This window comes from Pinus tabuliformis, chromosome 9, assembly GCF_031772625.1.
Source record: "Pinus tabuliformis cultivar Carrire ecotype Pingquan chromosome 9, CPIR1, whole genome shotgun sequence".
Classification (NCBI taxonomy): Eukaryota; Viridiplantae; Streptophyta; class Pinopsida; order Pinales; family Pinaceae; genus Pinus; species Pinus tabuliformis.
Genome location: NC_142307.1, coordinates 1,076,232,110 through 1,076,250,624, shown reverse-complemented (window position 1 = coordinate 1,076,250,624; position 18,515 = coordinate 1,076,232,110).

The window sequence follows — 18,515 nt, the reverse complement described above, 5'->3', positions numbered from 1 at the left end:
AGTACCTATAGTACCTTGAGGACCATTGTCATTATTGGTGGTACCTCTCGCGTCTGTTAACAGTTTCCACTATTGACTGGTAATCAGACGATGTTCATGCATGTTCGACTTCAGCTCATATATTCACATTCTTGAACTTGTACTCTTGTTCGGGTCGAGATGGAGCGCAAGACCCTGGATTGTGTCTGTTGTAATCCAGGCGTGATTCTTGATACTTGACTCATTCACTGGATGGCTGCGACCATATCTGAGTCAATTCATTGATCCTAACCAGATGGCTGCGTCCATACTATGGATCTAGATTATTTATGTACTCTCTTATGGATGGCTGCGACCATACCAAGTACATCATGTAATTGAACTATTAGTCATGTCTCTTAACACAGATCCTCGGCGGCACCAACTATATGTGTTCTTATGTGTTCTTGAGTGTTCTAGTAAAGCATTTCACCCCTCTCCACCTCTCGGACTTCATGCTTTAGGGTTAATCTGTTACACAATAATTTGTCACCATCCCTATTACTCCTCTTGTCGTACTTTGGAGGAATCATCCCGAGAGTTATAAGAAGTGACAAAGTCTAAAAACACTTGCATTATGTTCCCCTGAGTATGTACTTCATGTTCCCTGAAGACAACTTCTGCAAATTATCCCTGAAAAGTGCTCTTTTTCCATTGGCGCAGGTTCACAGTATCTTACCCGCGCCAATCATGGAGATCCTCAAAACAGGGCGCGACCATTGGCGCTCTGTCTTAGAGCAACAGTCGCGCCAACCAAATTTGGTCATGCTTTTTGCCTTAACGCACGCCCGACTGTTGTTTCCTTCATTACATGGAGCTTTTTGAGGATAAAAAATCAGTCTTATGTCGAGTTCTATCCTATCTCCATCTTTAATGGCTTTTGGGGATAATGTTAATCCACAATAGGTGTCCCGGTTCATCGTATCCTCCTCCCTTCTTCATCTATATAAGCTTGTCCTTATGCATTTGACAAGCTAGTCATGAGTCATGAGTCATGAGTCATGAGTCATGAGTCATGGAGTGCTAAATGTTGAGTTCTTGAGTTCTTGGAGGAATGCTAGTTGTGGTTATCATGAGTGATAATGAAGCATAGAGAGGTTATGCTGCCGGAGAGGAGATACATTGCAAGACACATATAGTTGCTCGCCCAGCCAGGAGAGGTTCAACGTCAGAACCTTGGTTGTAACTTTTCCTGTTTATTATTAATTAATGAGCGACTGCTATTATAGTTCCAATCTCATTGTCTATTATGGTGATGTGTTGATTTATTTCCTTTCTGACTGAAATATAGTTGTGCCTTGGTAGATTTTATGTTGGTATCTGTCTCTTCCTTTGCATGTGCAGGTGTCCGTTTATGATCTGCTGGAGCGAAGGAGCGGGAATATCAACTCTGCTTCAACCATAGCGTTGGATTCCAGGTTGGTCTTCTTAATTCACCTTTGATGCATAACTAGGAACTTGCGTAGCAGCGTGGTTTGATTGTGGCTAGTTCTGTTTTAGGCTAGTGGGATCGCCTCTGTCCGCAGAGGGGATTTACCTACCCAACAATTTAACTACCGGGAAGGAGCCTGAGATACCCTCTAGTGCTCCTCCGTTCAGTTCGGGTCCACAACCACCTCCTCCACCCGAACAACGTCTTGCTGATTCCAAGGTGGACCCTTCCCCTTCTTCGCCTACTGCTGCGTCCTCATCTTCTACTTCGCCTGGTGAACCTCTGGATTCAATTAACCAGGTGGCTAAGAAGAAAAAGAAGAAGAAGACAAAGAAGAAGAAGACACCTAAACCAAAGGTTAAAGGTATAACCCAAGTTGAGCCACCTTGTGCTCCTCCGCGGAAGGTCAAATTTCCTTGTAAGTTGTGCAAGGAAGACCACCTTCTCTTTGAGCATAGTTCGGGTCAAGATGGAGCATAGTTCATTGTCCTATGTCAAGCTCCTTAAAAAATGAAACTAGGTCTGTTGGAGCATAGTTCATTGTCCTATGTCAAGCTCCTTAAAAAATGAAACTAGGAGCATAGTTCACTGTCCTATGTCAAGCTCCTTAAAAAATGAAACAAGGGTTATGAGGATAGTTCTTTTACTGTGTCAACCTCATTAAAAAATGAAACAACTCCCTTTCCAAATCGAGTCTTTTGATTAAGATCTCGTAAAATACAAGTTGAGTCTTTCATCGATCTCGAGAGTGAACCTTCATTCCATCCACTTTGTTGAATGCCATGAAGCTTGGGGGGCATGTACCTCGATTTGCGTTATTATGCTGGGGGCATGCGAACTTATAACAAGCATAGTTTTTTCGTTTCAAGCTTGTGTAAACATGAAACCGAATCCAAGCAAAGTTCTCCATGGTTCAAGCTTGTGTAAAAATGAACCCATACCTGATTTACATCCCGTGATTGCCTTTTATCTGCTAAATTCTGCTAGATGAGCCTTGGTTGTGTCATTCCATCGCCACCATCTCTTTGGCCGATCTTATGCTTTCACCTGGTTGTTTATCCTTTCCTGAGGAACTGCAGCGATGAGTGGTTTTATTAGCCAGCCTCTTAACCTTTACATGTTTCGAGCAAGTTCCACCATTACCGGAACCAGTCGCTACCCTTTATACCACTTGTTCCTTCAGGACGAGTCGCCTTTACGCTCTTTTCTGACTCGTAAAATATGAAAAGATTGCCGAGTATTTTTCCTTTTTGACTCGTTAAAGATAATAAAAATGGAGGTCCGCTTTTAGCTCTTTTCTGACCATTTAAAGAGGAAAAGATTTCTGAGTCGCTCCTCTTGACTCGTTAAACGGTAATAAGGGGCGGTCGTTTTAAGTTCTTTTGTCGACCGTTAAAACATAAAAAGATTACCGGGTTTTTGTCGTTTCAAACTCGTTAATGGTTACGAAACGACGTGGTTTTGATCACTTTTTTACTTTTTCAGGTCGAAATCACTATTTATGAAAAGTACTCCTCGATCGTAACGATCGGGCGGTTCTTTCGGGCATTATTTTATACTTTTTCGGGCCCGAGAGACACAACTTTACGAAAAAGGACACCCCTGGAGTTTCCTTTTTGCTGTCTTTTCAAACTCTCTAAACATGAAAAGACACCGAGTTCTTCCTTTGTCAAACTCGTTAAAACTTAATGACATCGGATTTTGTGACAACACAAGCATATGCTATCCCCATCAAGCTTGTTAAAAATAACTGGGGTACTCGCCAGAAATGGCGGGGGGAAAAGAAAATTTTTGAACCATAATTATTACCGTGATGGCAGTATGTCGCTCTTGAACATGGCACTTTTCTGATTTCGTGTCCAGGGTGGGGATATCTCATCTCATATCTTTCACTTGCTTCCATGCACTTGGGTACCTTATTTGACCTCTCATCCACTCATTGCCTCGTCATCATGACCTTTGATACATTGATGTCAAATACTGCCGATTCCATTAATGTGTCGCCGATATGTTCAAGAGAAGTTGACCTCTGCAAAGAAACAACCTCCCTCTGATAGTTCGCACAATCTTGATTCACAACATTATCTCTCTGTCTCGTGTCGATGATGTGGGAAACATTATGGCCCACCTTCGATCAAGGTCACTCCCTGTCGACTTCAACGCATTATCCAGGAAGTTGATCTAGAGACTCCTTTCCGGTGCCTTGGAGCCTCCATGCCTCAATGGCAGGTTCTTCGTGTTCGAAGTGAGGTTTTCATCATTGACCTCCGATCGAATGATTCTACAGGTGTTCGACTTCAGATCATTAATTCACACGCCATAGATTGTACCTATAGTACCTTGAGGACCATTGTCATTATTGGTGGTACCTCTCGCGTCTGTTAACAGTTTCCACTATTGACTGGTAATCAGACGATGTTCATGCATGTTCGACTTCAGCTCATATATTCACATGCTTGAACTTGTACTCTTGTTCGGGTCGAGATGGAGCGCAAGACCCTGGATTGTGTCTGTTGTAATCCAGGCGTGATTCTTGATACTTGACTCATTCACTGGATGGCTGCGACCATACCTGAGTCAATTCATTGATCCTAACCAGATGGCTGCGTCCATACTATGGATCTAGATTACTTATGTACTTTCTTATGGATGGCTGCGACCATACCAAGTACATCATGTAATTGAACTATCAGTCATGTCTCTTAACACAGATCCTCGGCGGCAACAACTTTATGTGTTCTTGTGTGTTCTTGTAAAGCATTTCACCCCTCTCCACCTCTCGGACCTCATGCTTTAGGGGGCATCTGTTACACAGTAATTTGTCACCATCCCTGTTACTCCTCTTGTCGTACTTTGGAGGACTCATCCCGGGAGTTATAAGAAGTGACAAAGTCTAAAAACACTTGCATTATGTTCCCCTGAGTATGTACTTCATGTTCCCTGAAGACACCTTCTACAGATTATTCCTGAAAAGTGTTATTTTTCCATTGGCGCAGGTCCACAGTATCTCACCCGCGCCAATCATGGAGATGCTCAAAAGAGGGCGCGACCATTGGCGCTCTGTCTTAGAGCAACAGTCGCGCCAACCAAGTTTGGTCATGCTTTTTGCCTTAACGCACGCCCGACTGTTGTTTCCTTCATTACATGGAGCTTTTTGAGGATAAAAAATCAGTCTTATGTCGAGTTCTATCCTATCTCCATCTTTAATGGCTTTTGGGGATAATGTTAATCCACAATAGGTGTCCCGGTTCATTGTATCCTCCTCCCTTCTTCATCTATATAAGCTTGTCCTTATGCATTTGACAAGCTAGTCATGAGTCATTAGTCATGAGTCATGGAGTGCTAGATGTTGAGTTCTTGAGTTCTTGGAGGAATGCTAGTTGGGATTATCATGAGTGATAATGAGTGCTAGAGAGGTTATGCTGCTGGAGAGGAGATACATTGCAAGACACATATAGTTGCTCGCCCAGCCAGGAGAGGTTCAACGTCAGAACCTTGGTTGTAACTTTTCCTGTTTATTATTAATTAATGAGCGACTGCTATTATAGTTCCAATCTCATTGTCTATTATGGTGATCTGTTGATTTATTTCCTTTCTAACTGAAATATAGTTGTGCCTTGGTAGATTTTATGTTGGTATCTGTCTCTTCCTTTGCATGTGCAGGTGTCCGTTTATGATCTGCTGGAGCGAGGGAGCGGGAATATCAACTCTGCTTCAACCATAGCGTTGGATTCCAGGTTGGTCTTCTTAATTCACCTTTGATGCATAACTAGGAACTTGCGTAGAAGCGTGGTTTGATTGTGGCTAGTTCTGTTTTAGGCTAGTGGGATCGCCTCTGTCCGCAGAGGGGATTTACCTACCCAACAATTTGGAACTATGCTCCAAATTTGGTCTTCTTAATTCACCTTTGATGCATAACTAGGAACTTGCGTAGCAGCGTGGTTTGATTGTGGCTAGTTCTGTTTTAGGCTAGTGGGATCGCCTCTGTCCGCAGAGGGGATTTACTTATAAGCAGACACAACTTATAACAAGCATAGTTTTTTCGTTTCAAGCTTGTGTAAACATGAAACCGAATCCAAGCAAAGTTCTCCATGGTTCAAGCTTGTGTAAAAATGAACCCATACCTAATTTACATCCCGTGATTGCCTTTTATCTGCTAAATTCTGCTAGATGAGCCTTGGTTGTGTCATTCCATCGCCACCATCTCTTTGGCCGATCTTATGCTTTCACCTGGTTGTTTATCCTTTCCTGAGGAACTGCAGCGATGAGTGGTTTTATTAGCCAGCCTCTTAACCTTTACATGTTTCGAGCAAGTTCCACCATTACCGGAACCAGTCGCTACCCTTTATACCACTCGTTCCTTCAGGACGAGTCGCCTTTACGCTCTTTTCTGACTCGTAAAATATGAAAAGATTGCCGAGTATTTTTCCTTTTTGACTCGTTAAAGAGAATAAAAATGGAGGTCCGCTTTTAGCTCTTTTCTGACCATTTAAAGAGGAAAAGATTGTCGAGTCGCTCCTCTTGACTCGTTAAACGGTAATAAGGGGCGGTCGTTTTAAGTTCTTTTGTCGACCGTTAAAACATAAAAAGATTACCGGGTTTTTGTCGTTTCAAACTCGTTAATGGTTACGAAACGACGTGGTTTTGATCACTTTTTTACTTTTTCAGGTCGAAATCACTATTTATGAAAAGTACTCCTCAATCGTAACGATCGAGCGGTTCTTTCGGGCATTATTTTATACTTTTTCGGGCTCGAGAGACACAAATTTACGAAAAAGGACACCCCTGGAGTTTCCTTTTCGCTGTCTTTTCAAACTCTCTAAACATGAAAAGACGTCGAGTTCTTCCTTTGTCAGACTCGTTAAAACTTAATGACATCGGATTTTGTGACAACACAAGCATATGCTATCCCCATCAAGCTTGTTAAAATAACTGGGGTACTCGCCAGAAATGGCGGGGGCAAAAGAAAATTTTTGAACCATAATTATTACCGTGATGGCAGTATGTCGCTCTTGAACATGGCACTTTTCTACTTTCGTGTCCAGGGTGGGGATATCTCATCTCATATCTTTCACTTGCTTCCATGGACTTGGGTACCTTATTTGACCTCTCATCCACTCATTGCCTCGTCATCATGACCTTTGATACATTGATGTCAAATACTGCCGATTCCATTAATGTGTCGCCGATATATTCAAGAGAAGTTGACCTCTGCAAAGAAAAAACCTCCCTCTGATAGTTCGCACAATCTTGATTCATAACATTATCTCTCTGTCTCGTGTCGATGATGTGGGAAACATTATGGCCCACCTTCGATCAAGGTCACTCCCTGTCGACTTCAACGCATTATCCAGGAAGTTGATCTAGAGACTCCTTTCCAGTGCCTTGGAGCCTGCATGCCTCAATGGCAGGTTCTTCGTGTTCGACATGAGCTTTTCATCATTGACCTTCGATCGAATGATTCTACGGGTGTTCGACTTCAGATCATTAATTCACACGCCGTAGATTGTACCTATAGTACCTTGAGGACCATTGTCATTATTGGTGGTACCTCTCGCGTCTGTTAACAGTTTCCACTATTGACTGGTAATCAGACGATGTTCATGCATGTTCGACTTCAGCTCATATATTCACATGCTTGAACTTGTACTCTTGTTCGGGTCGAGATGGAGTGCAAGACCCTGGATTGTGTCTGTTGTAATCCAGGCGTGATTCTTGATACTTGACTCATTCACTGGATGGCTGCGACCATACCTGAGTCAATTCATTGATCCTAACCAGATGGCTGCGTCCATACTATGGATATAGATTATTTATGTACTCTCTTATGGATGGCTGCGACCATACCAAGTACATCATGTAATTGAAATATCAGTCATGTCTCTTAACACAGATCCTCGGCGGCAGCAACTATATCTGTTCTTATGTGTTCTTGAGTGTTCTAGTAAAGCATTTCACCCCTCTCCACCTCTCGGACTTCATGCTTTAGGGGGCATCTGTTACACAGTAATTTGTCACCATCCCTGTTACTCCTCTTGTCGTACTTTGGAGGACTCATCCCGGGAATTATAAGAAGTGACAAAGTCTAAAAACACTTGCATTATGTTCCCTTGAGTATGTACTTCATGTTCCCTGAAGACACCTTCTGCAAATTATCCCTGAAAAGTGCTCTTTTTCCATTGGCGCAGGTTCACAGTATCTTACCCGCGCCAATCATGGAGATCCTCAAAAGAGGGCGTGACCATTGGCGCTCTGTCTTAGAGCAACAGTCGCGCCAACCAAATTTGGTCATGCGTTTTGCCTTAACGCACGCTCGACTGTTGTTTCCTTCATTACATGGAGCTTTTTGACGATAAAAAATCAGTCTTATGTCGAGTTCTATCCTATCTCCATCTTTAATGGCTTTTGGGGATAATGTTAATCCACAATAGGTGTCCCAGTTCATCATATCCTCCTCCCTTCTTCATCTATATAAGCTTATCCTTATGCATTTGACAAGCTAGTCATGAGTCATGGAGTGCTAGATGTTGAGTTCTTGAGTTCTTGGAGGAATGCTAGTTGGGATTATCATGAGTGATAATGAGTGCTAGAGAGGTTATGCTGCCGGATAGGAGATACATTGCAAGACACATATAGTTGCTCGCCCAGCCAGGAGAGGTTCAACATCAGAACCTTGGTTGTAACTTTTCCTGTTTATTATTAATTAATGAGCGACTGCTATTATAGTTCCAATCTCATTGTCTATTATGGTGATCTGTTGATTTATTTCCTTTCTAACTGAAATATAGTTGTGCCTTGGTAGATTTTATGTTGGTATCTGTCTCTTCCTTTGCATGTGCAGGTGTCCGTTTATGATCTGCTGGAGCGAGGGAGCGGGAATATCAACTCTGCTTCAACCATAGCATTGGATTCCAGGTTGGTCTTCTTAATTCACCTTTGATGCATAACTAGGAACTTGCGTAGCAGCGTTGTGTGATTGTGGCTAGTTCTGTTTTAGGCTAGTGGGATCACCTCTGTCCGCAGAAGGGATTTACCTACCCAACACCTCTAACAACATTACTGAAGAAAGATGCATTTTCTTGGACTCCAGAAGCAACGAAAGCCTTTGAACATCTTAAAGAGGAAATGTGCCAAGCACCGGTCTTAGCTACGCCAGACTTCATAACAACCTTTATTTTGGAATGTGATGCCTTAGGAAATGGAATTGGTGTTGTTATAATGTGAGAATAAAGACCCATTGCTTTTTAAAGTCGTCCAATCAAAGGAAAGTATTTACACAAAGCCATTTATGAGAAGGAAATGTTGGCAATACTACTTACACTTAAGAAATGGTGACCTTACCTAGTGGGAAGACACTTCAAGGTAAAAAAAGGTCATGATAATCTTAAATACATTTTAGAAAAAATATTATCTTCAGAAGAGTAGCAAAAAAGGGTCACAAAAATGTTGGGTTATGACTTTTAAATCATCTACAAAAAATGGAAGCAAAATGTTGTTGTAGATGCACTCTCAAGAAAGGATGAGGATGTGGAAGCATTCCTTTGTTCCATTTCGATTATCCAACTAGATTGGATAAATGAAGCAAGGGATCAATGGAAGAATGCATAAGAAGTGTGGGAACTCATTCTAAATTTTCAGCAAGATCCTAGTAGATCTTATACATTTGGCTAGAAAAATGATTCATTATGGTACACATATCGCTTATACCTATGTAAGAATTCTCAACTCAAACAAAATATTCTTCTGGAATGCGCACCTGTCCCTTAAGAGGGCATTCAAGAGTTTTAAAAAGTTACCATAGGGCTAAGAAGGAATTTTTTTGGATGGCCTTAAATCTGATATTCAAAATTTTGTGGCAGAATGTTTCGTTTTACAACAAAATAAAGTTGAGACAATTAAGACCCCAGGTCTATTACAATCTTTATCCATTCCAAGTGAACATTGCGAGGAGGTTTCAATGGATTTTATCATAGGTTTACCCAAGTTTGAAGGAAATAATGTCATCATGGTGGTAGTTGATAGACTTACCAAGTATGCACACTTTTGTGCATTACCTCATCCATTTAAAGCCAATACAGTTTCTACTGCATTTATGGAAACAATTCAAAAGCTACATGGAAACCCAAATATTATTGCAAGTGATAGAGATCCTATTTTCACTCGAAAGTTTTGGACTTGTTTTGTTGTCTCGGTACTCATTTAGCTCATAGCTCATGTTGGGCGCAGGATACCCTAAGGGACGTTTTGGGGCTTAGAGCCTAGATTTTGATCAAAGATTGTAATTTCGATGTAAAGACTCCACATTTTTTGGGCGCGGAGTGCATAGTTTGTAAAAGAGTCATAGGGTAGTCCACCCTTAGTTTTGTTATTGTAATGTCAGTTGTAGATATCTACCCATGGTTCGCGGACCATGGGATTGTATAAATAGAGTGAGGCTCTAAGTAATTAAGACATTAGTTGATAACAAAATATGAACATATGATGTATGCGAGATAGATCCGTCGAGTAAAGTTTAGTTTTTGGGTCGTAGAGTAGGAGAAAGCTTTGCAGCTGAGTGCATAGAGGCCTAGTAGTCCACAGCTGAGTGCACAGATCCCTATAGCTGAGTGCACAAGGCGAGTCGAGTCTGTAACAGTTGGAAGTATTAATAAAGAAAAGTTTCCTATTATTTTTTGTGTATTTATTTCCTGTTTTGTGCATATATTATCTTGGGTATGAAATTCACTTCTAATACTTATATGATGCATGAATGTGTGTAATTATATTGATTAAGTGAATGTAAGATAGAATATCTGTTTACGAGAAGTTAACTAAGATATGTTAAGAAGATAAGTAAGATACTGGCGTATTTTGGGGAAATAGTGTAGTTCGTTGCCCCAGCAACACAAAAGCATCTCAGTCCCTAGTTAGGGTTGTGAGAAAGATGATTATAATATATCGCAAAGGTATTGAAGATTGGTGTCTAGTCAATTTAATGTCTTAAATTGCTCTACATAAATTATCAATCCGGGTATCGTAAACTGATGAAGTGTGGTGCACCATATGTGCTGAGTTAACCTTTCTCTTACTTCGATGTTTTATAGTTTATGTTGTTTTTGGGGTTTTGTTCTTGTTAGTTTCCTAAAGTGTCTAAAGAAAATGGAAATCCTATTCTAAGGTCTTAAGGGTGCTTTTAAAGGACAAGTATGGATAAAGATTTCAAGACAAGGCCTTATGTCCCTAATGGTAACTTCCAAAACTTAGCACTTCAAAAGAACTTAAAACATGTTATTGATGGAATTAGTATTTAAACAAAAGTGTAAATATACAGCTAATTCAGTCAAAATAAAATGCAATAACCAAACAATGAGCTAGTGACTATGAGACCCAGTATCCTTGCTGCTTCAGCAAAAGGACAAGATGATTCTATCATGTCTTTAGTCATTAAAAGGCTATGTGCATCACTAATCTACAATCAAAATAGAATGCAACAACCAAACAATGAGCTAGTGACTATGAGACCCAGTATCCTTGCTGCTTCAGCAAAAGGACAAGATGATTCTATCATGTCATTAGTCATTAAAAGGCTATGTGCATCACTAATCTACAATCAAACTTGAAAGCAATTTATGTACAACTAATATACAGGAGCATAACAAAATTAAATGCAGAATTAAATGACAACTATACAAGGCTTTAGTTTGCAGGGGCCCTCTGCCACTTGCATGAATTAAAATTGCATGAATGAAAAATCTAATCTATCAAACTTGAAAGCAATTAAATAACATAATGAAATCAAAGCAATATTTACAAAATGAAATCTACTCTACCTTACATTCTACAAAGAAATATTTACAAAATGAAATCTACTCTACCTTACATTCTAATATGCTCCATGACATCTACTTCACATCTCCTTCCATGTTGAGAACATCAAAGCTTTATTCAATTTCTTCAAAAGTACAAAGTACGACAAAGTTCTCCAAAGCTTTCAAAAGCCATCAAGGAAGAACTACAAACTTAAGAACTAGGGACTAAAAACTAACAAATGAAGGAGAGAGATCTCCTATTTATACAAAAAGATGAGAGCCATCTCATTAATGAGAGTCCATGAATCTCTCCCTCTACCTCTAGAGTCCTAATCAAAATAGGAACTGATAAGACACATGTCTTTTTAGAGTTACAATACAATTAGGAGATGTGACACATATCCTCATGATCCCATGATTGTTTCCAACCAAATTCGAATTTGGCCTTAGAGTGCCACATAAGGGTCTTCTAGAAGTCTCCTTTCAACCTACACATGTCAACAACCTCAACCCATTTGTTAGGTATAAGCATATGCACATTATTTTCTAATGTTTAACCACAAATTCACTTAAAAGGCTTAGAAATAATAAATATTGGAAAAACATAAAGGTGGCCCAATGATAATGAAAGTGGGATGAATGTGGTGACATAGTAGTGAAATGGAGGTGATATAATGGACATAATAGTGAAAGTGTAATGGAAATGAATGACATTTTCAAGACTCAACATACCCCCCAACTGAAGCTATTGCATGTCCTCATGCAATATATATTACATTAACTCTTTTGATCCTTGAGCTTTGGCTTAACTTTGCATGATATCATTTGATAACTTCATATTTCTGCAAAGTGTTTCACTTAAATTGCAACATGGTTGGTTCTTGTGTTACAACCATTTTTTGTTTTTTTTGCCTTCTATTTTGATCTTTGAACTTTGCATAATGATATTTTGATTATTGTTGCAAAGTATATCTTGATTGGATTGCATGATGGTTGGTTCTTATGTGACAACCATGATTTTGTTTGTATCCAATTTATCCTTTAAGCACTTTTTCAAAAGCCATTGTATGCTCATAATAGCAATGTAATAATTAATATATGTTGGAAGTATGTGAGCTCTTGAATATGATATGGACATGGCAAGATATGAATATGAATGTATTCCCCCCCCAACTGATGGTATTGGCAATTTTATGAAATGAGGAAGAGAAATGTTTTTCCAACAATTATCATTCTAGCTTTTTATGGAATTCTATGGTCAAAAGTTAGAAAATGACGTACCTTCACTTACCCTTTGGAATGGATGAGTTGTATGTGTGGTGGCTGAAAAATTCTGATCACATTCTTCTTCAAGTGGCTGAACAAGAGGAGTCATGGATAAAGAGATAAGATGAATTTTTATTGCTTCTACTAAAACTTGATGAATCTGCTCTAAAATGCTGAAAATAATAGCCTTCATATCTTCAAAACTCATTGGCACAATTACTACTATGTGAAAAGATGTTCTGATGTTGAACATAGTAGAAAATTGTTGGCTTAGTGGCCATTAAGGGATGCCACTAGTCAACACGAGAACTCTCACCATTGATGACAATGAGAGTCAAGATGCCCAAACACATCTTGCTAGGTACGAATGAATTTGCTGATGTCGCATCACCTAGAAGATATAACAAACAAGAGACATTAATTTATTCCCATTGTTTGTCAGCATGAGAACTTTCCATTAAGACATGCAAGCCTCAAGGTGTTTTTACAAAGAACTTAGACTCAAAGGACTATGGACTCAATAATTTGCATTGAAGCAGGGCTTATTTGCAGAATGAAAATGACAGGAAATGGAAGATGAAAATGGAAGATGGAAATGGAGAGTAGAAATGACAATGGGAAATAAGCATATGAATGAGCCTCTTGTTTTTATTTGTGGGTTATGAATGGACAAAAAGAGATGGAAAGTGTATGTGAATGTAAATGGAAAATATGGAGTGGAATGAGGTGAATAGTTTATTATGAAGTATGGATGTGATGGATGGATGTGATGGAGACAATAGTGTCTGAAAGTTTTTCAAGTGTTTGGATTTGATTTTGCATCATCATATTTCCTCTTTTTTGTTGATCATCCTCTTATGAAACAAATTGGTCTCTTAGAGAGACACCATTCTCTTGTAGTCATTTGTCCTTCCTCCTGGAACCTGCAAAAAAACTAATACTTCTTCTGCAATGGAATGTAAGATTATCAAAGGAGAGAGATGGCCAATCTCTCTAGTTATGATATTTACACACAAAACTAAGAATTTGTATTAATGAAACAAGTTCTCAAAGGAAAAATCAAAAGAATTTATACCTGATTTGGAATTAGTGCCTCAAGTTGATGTTGCTTCTTTTCAGCAATTTATTTCATTATTTTCCATTTCAAACTCAAATGATGGATTTCGCATTGTGTATATCTTGTTGAGATCTTTCCAATGGTACTTAAATCATCAAAATCTGATTTTGTATGAAAAAGTTAGGCTGATTTGAACAATGAGGTTTTTCTGGCTGCGGAATTGGAGAACAGCTGCGGAATTCGACTTTAGCTGCAGAATGTGCACAGTTCTGTAGCTAAAAATCTTGGATACAAATTTAGCCATTCATTTTTCATCACCAATCCAAAATTAATCAATACCTTCAGAAAATTGAGCAAATAACTTATTCATTTCATTGATTCAAAATTATCATTTTTTTTTGACATGCAGCGACTTAGTGTGGCGACTCAGTGTGGCGACTTAGTGAAAACACACAATTTGACTTCCCTTTGACCGGGGTCTTTTTCATCAAATTTGATCGAATGAATAGGACACCATCCATGTACTAACATTCCCCCAACTACCCATGTGGCTTGTTTTTCTTGATGACACCTGCAACCTAGAGTTTAACAAAACAGCTGCGGAAAGTTAAGCCAGCTGCGGAAAGTTGGGCCAGCTGAGGAAAGTTAAATCAGCTGCGGAAAGTGGCTTGTTTCCATAGCTAATGAAAACAGAGTGTAGAAAGTACTGTGAAATGGAGTGGCTGTGTGCGTGGAAGAGAAAAAAGATGTGGAGGAGTGAAGGCTGTAACAAATTGTTGTCCAACCTCAATAGATACTTCATAGCCAACAAGATCTTGCAATCATTCCAAAACTTGTGATGAATTTGTCTATTCTATAAATCTCTGCACCAAGAATTGCCAACATATGAGCTGATTGAGTGTATGGAAATAACATTTGATTGACAACAAAGCCGATGTAATTTCCCACCACTATAGGGACTTTCTTTATATTCTTTCCAACATTTATAAGGTCAACAATAATCTGTGGTGAAGTTTTCTCTGTTCAAACAATTTCAAGGAGTGGCATCACATGTGCAAGACTGAAAAAAATGTGCCCCTACTATACGGTCTTGAACATATGTTTTTGCACTAATGGGATTGAGATCAATCGTGGACGTATTAGAGGCTAAGATGCAGTGTGCAGGACAAATCTTTTCCAGGTCAATAAATATTTCTCGCTTCAATGGAAATTTTCTCTCTTACAACCTCTATCACCATATCAACATTCCTAAATTCTGCATAATCTACAACTCCCATGCATTTAAATTCTTGAAATCATTTACTATTGTCATCTCCCATTGATGGAACCAACCGACAAACTTCCCTCTTGCTTGGCGGAGTTTTATGGACATGTCATTGTTGTGAAGAGCCGTATGTAATGGAGTTAGACAGTGCCATATTCAATTCAGATTGTTGTTAAACAGGTGTTGGATTGCAAACGGGTGGCATACGGGCAGAAGACCTAGTGGCAAAGGGTGGAAGATGTGGTAGAGGTAGAGTAGGTGCCAGCACAGAGCCGAATTAAATCACTGTCCGCTCATTTAATTGAAAATTTCGTTTTTTTTTTCACGCGGCAGTCAAAGATGCGCTCCAAAGAACTGTAAATTTCTCCCAAACCACCACTAATCTCTTCAAATAGTTTCTGGGTTATCTAATTGACCCACCTGGAAAAAAACCCATGTTTTATTTTCTTGAAATTCGTCTCTGTTTGGGCAAATCGAGCATTTTAAATTTGACATTTTTTCTGTTGTTTACACATTTTTCTGAGTTTTACTGTCAAGTGTATTACATAGGTACGATAACAGGGATGAAGCACTGGGTAATGTATTTTGGAATGCACATAATCCTAATCAGTCTGGAGTAGCTGGAAACTTCACTTAGATTTTAGTACAAGTGATTCCAAACTGACCCCAAAACCTGTTCAATAACAGTGTTGTCTGTCAGAGGAATCCTCTGCGTATTTATCTTTCTATTCATGTAAATCAGCGCTCTAATATTATTCAAATTGGGATAGTCATAAAGCACATATGTTTCACTCTTTTTGCAACATATTCACAGTTGTTTTGTTCACTTTCAGGAAGACGCCATTGAAGATTTGCCTCTAACGCAGTAGCTGTAAGATCTTCCATGTCTCTGGATATATATCAATAATACCATGGAAATGAACAGCAGCTTGGCTTTTAGAGTCTTTTTTTTTTCATTCACAATTTTGTTGCAAAAGTCTTGCACCATAAATACCTACAAACTAACTGGTATACAAGGAAGGTCACTGATTTTCTCACAAATGTTTGGCAGAAAACTAGAGAAGGATTTTGCAGATTTTTTTTTTTTTTTTTTTCATTTTTTTTTTTTATTATTAAGGCCACAATGAAAGATAGGATTGAGGATAGCCATAGATTGTTTTTCTTTTTTTTTCTTCTCTGAAATTGTAAAATTTTATAAAAAGAATTAATGCTTTTCAATTTCAGGCAGCAAATACTTCAAGAAAAACATCTTAAAAACATGACTTTGACTGAGGTCTTATGCTGGTTTTTCATCGATTTGAGCTGGGTGACTAGGATAGGATCCATGTCGGGAAAATTATGAAGATTCCCATGTGGTCGGTTTTTTCATTAGATGTCTGTAACCTGCTAAACCTTGAAACAGCTGCGGAATTCTCAGCGAGCTGCGGAATCAGGGCAGTTTCCGCAGCTAAGTTGCAAAACCTTATTAAAACAGGATACAGTGTTTTGAAGACCACTACAAAGCATAACCAGGCAATTTTGGACAATTTGAACCTATCAAAGCAGTTGAGTTTCATTTTTTTCATCATTTTTTTTTTTTATTGAATCAATTGAAATGTTGAAGTTTATTTTGTTTCCTTTTTTTTTTTTTTACATAATAATTCTTTTTCTGATCCTCCAGATCACACAAAGTGCAAGAGGAGAGCATACTCAAGAATTATTAATTTTTTTCAGATGTAAGAAATAAGGTCTCCTAATTACACTTCCCCGGCAACGGCGCCAAAATGTCTACTCAATTTAATGTCTTAAATTGCTCTACATAAATTATCAATCCGGGTATCGTAAACTGATGAAGTGTGGTGCACCATATGTGCTTAGTTAACCTTTCTCTTACTTCGTTGTTTTATAGTTTATGTTGTTTTTGGGGTTTTGTTCTTGTTAGTTTCCTAAAGTGTCTAATGCAAATGGAAATCCTATTCTAAGGTCTTAAGGGTGCTTTTAAAGGACAAGTATGGATAAAGATTTCAAGGCAAGGCCTTATGTCCCTAATGGTAACTTCCAAAACTTATCACTTCAAAAGAACTTAAAACATGTTATTGATGGAATTAGTATTTAAACAAAAGTGTAAATATGCAACTAATTCAGTCAAAATAAAATGCAATAACCAAACAATGAGCTAGTGACTATGAGACCCAGTATCCTTGCTGCTTCAGCAAAAGGACAAGATGATTCTATCATGTCTTTAGTCATTAAAAGGCTATGTGCATCACTAATCTACAATCAAAATAGAATGCAACAACCAAACAATGAGCTAGTGACTATGAGACCCAGTATCCTTGCTGCTTCAGCAAAAGGACAAGATGATTCTATCATGTCATTAGTCATTAAAAGGCTATGTGCATCACTAATCTACAATCAAACTTGAAAGAAATTTATGTACAACTAATATACAGGAGCATAACAAAATTAAATGCAGAATTAAATGACAACTACACAAGGCTTTAGTGTGCAGGGGCCCTCTGCCACTTGCATGAATTAAAATTGCATGAATGAAAAATCTAATCTATCAAACTTGAAAGCAATTAAATAACATAATGAAATCAAAGCAATATTTACAAAATGAAATCTACTCTACCTTACATTCTACAAAGCAATATTTACAAAATGAAATCTACTCTACCTTACATTCTAATATGCTCCATGACATCTACTTCACATCTCCTTCCATGTTGAGAACATCAAAGCTTTATTCAATTTCTTCAAAAGTACAAAGTACAACAAAGTTCTCCAAAGCTTTCAAAAGCCATCAAGGAAGAACTACAAACTTAAGAACTAGAGACTAAAAACTAACAAATGAAGGAGAGAGATCTCCTATTTATACAAAAAGATGAGAGCCATCTCATTAATGAGAGTCCATGAATCTCTCCCTCTACCTCTAGAGTCCTAATCAAAATAGGAACTGATAAGACACATGTCTTTTTAGAGTTACAATACAATTAGGAGATGTGACACATATCCTCATGATCCCATGATTGTTTCCAACCAAATTCGAATTTGGCCTTAGAGTGCCACATAAGGGTCTTCTAGAAGTCTCCTTTCAACCTACACATGTCAACAACCTCAACCCATTTGTTAGGTATAAGCATATGCACATTATTTTCTAATGTTTAACCACAAATTCACTTAAAAGGCTTAGAAATAATAAATATTGGAAAAACATAAAGGTGGCCCAATGATAATGAAAGTGGGATGAATGTGGTGACATAGTAGTGAAATGGAGGTGATATAATAGACATAATAGTGAAAGTGTAATGGAAATGAATGACATTTTCAAGACTCAACAATTGGGAAAATGCGTGAAATGACCTACGCAAAGACCGATCTAGTTGGACTAAGTCGACATCTCAGACATCTCAAGGGTGCGGAAAGTTGGTTCCAGCATCGCCCCATACTGCTTCGGGTGAGACTTAAGTCCATGCTCCACAAGCTGATGCCGAAAGGGCCAGTAGTGTAGGGATTTGTTTGGCTAAATAACTCCGAACTTGGGTTAGGCCCCCATAAGCCAACAAATGGTTCTATTGTCGGGAATGGAGTCTGCATAGAGATGTCTGATGTCATACCATTGGAATCCAACTAAGAAAGAAATTGAAGGGTAGTTAGATAGAAAAATTCATGAGTTTGCGGCGCAAGAGAACAAGAACCTATGACTGT